The sequence below is a fragment of the Trachypithecus francoisi genome, unplaced genomic scaffold, assembly GCF_009764315.1.
Source record: "Trachypithecus francoisi isolate TF-2019V2 unplaced genomic scaffold, Tfra_2.0 Lachesis_group12, whole genome shotgun sequence".
Lineage (NCBI taxonomy): Eukaryota > Metazoa > Chordata > Mammalia > Primates > Cercopithecidae > Trachypithecus > Trachypithecus francoisi.
The window spans coordinates 52,928,456-52,933,643 of NW_022681457.1; the positions used below are offsets into that span (position 1 = coordinate 52,928,456).

At 45.0% G+C, this 5,188-nt stretch overlaps 1 long non-coding RNA gene across 1 annotated transcript; it reads left to right on the top strand.

Moving 5' to 3' along the window:
- The first annotated feature begins 523 nt into the window (after positions 1 to 523).
- LOC117093854 lies at positions 524 to 3,517 on the top strand. Its single transcript, XR_004441280.1, has 2 exons — positions 524 to 1,035; positions 2,845 to 3,517. It is a non-coding gene; the product is annotated as an uncharacterized LOC117093854 (long non-coding RNA).
- Positions 3,518 to 5,188: the final 1,671 nt, after the last annotated feature.

A 5,188-nucleotide genomic window follows, 5' to 3' on the forward strand; every position in this document is an offset into this window, starting at 1 on the left:
GACTGCAGCGTGGGAACCAGAGCTATCCGAGTCACGAGCCCCAAGTGCACACAAAGCCCCCAAAGGGGCCACGGCGCCTCCACGCCTCGCTACCCCCAGCTCCAGGAGCGCAGAACGCAGGGCCCTGGATCACCGCGTCTGCCCTGCGGAGCAGCCCGGCTGAGGGGAAGCCTCGGGCAGGAGGTGCGACCCCGTGCACGCGAGCACCCCCGCCCCAAGCAGGGCCCTCTGCCCGAGGGAGACTCTCACCTCAAATAAACGGGCGCTGCCGCCTGCAGGGGGAGGACAGCGGGCTGAGAATACTCACGCTGGGCCCAGCCGCTCGGGGACTTCACTGGGAACCACGCGCGGGCTCGCGCCGGGGAGCGGAGCCCCAGCCTGCAGCCGAGAGCCCGTCCCAGCACCGCCTCCTCGAAAGGGAGGCCTCTACCGTCCAGCCGCGGACCTGCAGCCGCCGCGGGCGACGCTGCCCCGCCCCCGGCCCCGCCCTCGGCCCCTCCCCGCCCCGCTGGCCTCCTTTTCCCCTGCCCCCTCCCTCCGCTCCTCAACGCCCGCCGGGTGCAATCTGTTCTCTCCGGGAGACGAACGCGAAGCGACGTGGAAACCCTTCCACCAAAATGAGCTGTGATATCCTTTTGATGGCTATAATTTATTCCAAATCGTCCCTGGACTGAAACGATCAATTAGCAGCCCGAAACGCACTGTGAAGTAAATTGTCACACTCTCTATTACAGGATGGTTATCATATATTTATAAGGTGTGTTTTCTGCAATCAGAACCAACAAGGTGTTGAGCGATCAGTCATAAACGCACTTCTTCAAAAAGAGAGGGAGAGAAGCTCAGCATTGTGTGGCGGGGAATAATCCTCATGACAGTTCCCTCCCCACCCAGTGATGTTTTGTCTTGGCACCTGGGAAGTGCAGTGAGGGCTGGAGCTCTGGACGGACTCTTCGCCACGCGCGCCCCTGGAAGCAGGGTCCCTGTGAATTACGGAGAGACCCCAGATGAGAGATTTCCTTATTGTATAAATCAGTCGTAAGGGCCGCTCCCTCTGTCTTTCTGTCTTCTCTGGTATCCAACAAAATAGTACCTTACTCTTTGCTTCTAAGCTTCTAACAGAACGTTTGCATCCTACACTTAATCGTAAGTATTTTTCCTTCTTCCTCAGGTCTCAAGGTGTTGACCTCCTCTCTCGCTATTTAATTGATGATGTTCGGTAGAAATTATGTCTGGGTGATACGAAGTTTACCCACAGAGAGAACCCTGCTTTCTGAATTGAAATCCCCAGCAGAACTCTTCCATCATTCATAAACGAGATAGCCCAAAGTTCTAAGAAAGTAATAAATGCCAATTTAGGCCAGGCCCCGTGGCTAACGCCTGTTATCCCAGCACTTTGGGAGGCCAAGGCGGGCGGATCACTTGAGGTCAGGAGTTGGAGACCAGCCTGGTCAACATGGTGAAACTCCTTCTCTACTCAAAAAATTAGCCGGGTGTGGTGGTGCGTGCCTGTGATCCCAGATATTCGGGAGGATGGGGCAGGAGAATCTCTTGAGCCAGGGAGATGGAGGTTGCAGTGAGCTGAGATTATGCCACTGCACTGCACTCCAGCCTGGGTGACAGAGTGAGACTCTGTCTCAAAAAAAAAAAAAAAAAAGAAAGACTGATTCAGCCTGGTATCTATTTTGACTGGACCAGGCCATGGAGACGTTGTTATTTTCCTTCTCAGTGGTCAGGAATATACATCTGGATCTTCTGAGTTTTTCCCCTTACAAACTTTCATCAGATAGTCATCCATGAACCACCTATCAATCATTTTTTAGAAGGGTTCTAGTTTTCATCCAATTGATATTCCTTTTGCTTGAAAAACATAGCTTTAGAGCCTACACTACTGATGTGACCCCATGACTTTTGCATGGGAGGGCTTATCTGCAATGCCAACCCTTAAAGAATGGGGAGAAAGCAAATCTGGTTGGGCATTTCAGCTGTGGAGGCAGCTGTTGCCACTGGCCTTTCAACCCCACCTCCCAGCATAAATGAAGTACCACACTCCTCTGTCAGAAAGCAATGGGAACAGGGAACCTTGCTTCATCTGAGGACTGGCATAGCAAAGAGCCAGACCCAGCACCTTCACCTTGTGCCTTCCAATATCATTGATTTAATTTGCATTTAACAGCTAATATTTATTGAACATTTACTCCGTGCCAGGCACTGAGCTTTAAACTACAGGTGCACCTCAATTTATGATGGATTGTCCTGATAAACCTATTGTGGATTAAAAATATTTTAAGTTGAAAGTACATTTTTGACTTATAATATTTTCAATTTATCATGGGTTTATTTGAACATAACCGCATCATAAATCAAGGAACTTTTGTGCCATTGTAAAGTTGTAAAGTAGAGAAATCCTAAGTCAAACCATTCTAAGTTGGGGACCATCTGTATGTGTATTATCTTATTTAATTATTTCAACAATCTTATTAGAGAAGGTTCTTTATTTTGCCGAAGAGAAAACTGAGACCTGGAAAGATTAAGTAATTTATGCAAGACCACCCTCCTAGTAAGTGATGACTTCAAATCCAAGTCAGTCTCCAATGCCCACACTCTTCACTCCAATAATGTAATACTTCAGAAATTTAAGATTTTGATTTAAGATTTTTTTTTTTCCACCAAAAAGATTTTAGTGGAGCTGATGATACAATGAGAGTGGTAAATTCTGGGAGAAGATTGAAAGAACAGCTGTTTGCAAGAGAAAGCCACGTTGGGTACTTACACAGCTCCTCCCCACTTTGGTAGATTACCTCTTCTCTGTTCTATCCTCCCTACACTTCGTGATTTCTTTTTCAGAGTTACCACCTGCCATCTAGTGAAACAGACCTCACCCAAAGTCAACGATGGCTACTAAGCTTAGGGTTGATGGGGGAAGGTGGATGCAGCAGACCCCAGGGAAAACAGAGCACCCTGAGGAGAAGCCAGAGGAGGCCAGAGGCCCTTGTCTCAGACATCCAGCTCTGAGAGTGAAATGTTGCTTCCTAATGGACTTTAAATTACCAACATCGCTCAACTCTCCCTTAACAGACTTGTAAAGATTTGCTTGCTACCTTTTTCCCCCTTCATGTAGAATTTGTAATCAAGAGCCCAATTTTGTCATTTGGAAATACTAATTATCTAATCACGGCATGCTGTATAACGTACTTGTCTGCCCAATTAGCTAGGACAATTATTAAAATTCAGAGGCCTAATTATGTCTCAATTTAATGCTGGCAAACTTGCATACAGAGCAGTAATTAAAATCCTCTCTTTCCCTCTGCCTTTAGGGCAGGGGATGATTAGGCCCTGTCAGGGGGTGTACTGAACCAAACCAGTGAAGCGTATTGTGCAACATGACCCTGCATTGTTAAGTGTGTCAACATATTAACCTGAATTCCCTTCAGCCCCCACATAATCACATTTTGTGGAAGAATAAAGGAGCTAAAACATGAAGCATTTTATTAAAAAAACATAAATTCTTTTTAATTAATGCTGTGAGAGTTCTGGTGAATTTCATGCTTCCAAGTGCTGGAAGACATAAGACTGGTTCATCTAATTATTAGCAAATTTGCTCTTTTTAAAACTACTTTTTTTACTCATTTAAAGAAAATAATTTTGGGGGGTAGCATTAAAAAAATAAAAAGCCCTAGTTAGTTAGCTTCCAGTAATACAGTTGATTACCAGCTTTGATGATGGAACACAAGTGAATGTTGACTTCCAAAAGATTCAAACCCAAGACTGGAGGCATTGAGAGGGAAAAAGATGTTATTACAATTTAATACTTGAAAGATGTTAATAAAAGTGGAACATTACAAATCATAATATTGAAATAAATTCAAAATATTTATCTTTTGAGCTCTTAAGTTTGATGTCTGAAATTGAACCAGGGTGAGTAGACCAGAGAATTGCACAAATTCATGATGCTTGGCAAGCTTCAGACAGTATGTATCGACCTTACTAGCATCTAAACCACCTTCTCTATGGTGTAAGGAGAGCCACAAAACCCATTAAGATTCCTGAGCTGTCCTCTAAGTTCTGGCTTTCACTCATGATGGTCTTTAGCGATTATTCATGTATTCAACTAATGAAGGACAACATTTAGTCTAGACCAAAAATGAATTATTCTGGAGCAGGACTTCTTTCAATTGCTTCCAACTTCTTGCTGTATGGATAGCTTCCACAGAGTAAGAGACACACAAATACACACTCGTGCACACTCGCACAGAGTCCTTTACTTGGACAGAGCTTACTCTCATCTCAATTGATCTCTTTTTCTTTTTTTTTTTTTAGATGGAGTTTTGCTCTTGTTGCCCAGGCTGGAGTGCAGTGGTGCCATCTCAGCTCACTGCAACCTCTGCCTCCTGGGTTCAAGTGATTTTCCTACCTCAGCCTCCCGAGTAGCTGGGATTATAGGTGCCCACCACCACACGTGGCTAATTTTTTATATTTTTTGTAGAGACCAGGTTTCACTATGTTGGCCAAGCTGGTCTCAACCTCCTGACCTCAGATGATCTGCCTCCCTGGGTCCCCCAAAGTGCTGGGACTACAGGTGTGAGCCACCACGCCCTGCCAATTGACCTCATTTTTAAATGACCTCATTTTTAATCTCATGATCACCTTGTAACACATGTAAAGCAAGCATGTCTCCGTGTTAATATGGGGCAGTTAATATACTTGCCCAAGCTCACCACTCCATACTCTTACTTCTTAGTTGTAGGCAGGGTAAGACTAGACCTCCATTCCCCTTGCTGCCCACTGCATCAGACAGTTAGCTGTGGATCAGTCACCAATCAGGGATGCTTAGCTTGGTTAAATATGTCATGTTGAGATCGAAGTATAGATGTTATAAACAATGAGACAACAAGGAGACAGCTATGTACCAACACCAGAGGATCTCCTGTCCTCAGTCAATATTACTTGCAACATGTTTAGCCTTATTTGTTTAGATTTGATGCCTCTGGCCCATTTTCTTCCTCTTTAAGCTTTTTTATTTCTCAAGTTTTATATAGTTTCATCTGGGTCAGTGATAGTAAAATTTGGGTTCCTTCCTCCTAATCTTGCTGTGGTACATACAATGTGGTGTGTTTAGGGACAATTCTGGCTGTTACATGCCCTCTTACTAACAAAGGCAGTGTCTACAGCTATCTCTATAAGAGATGGT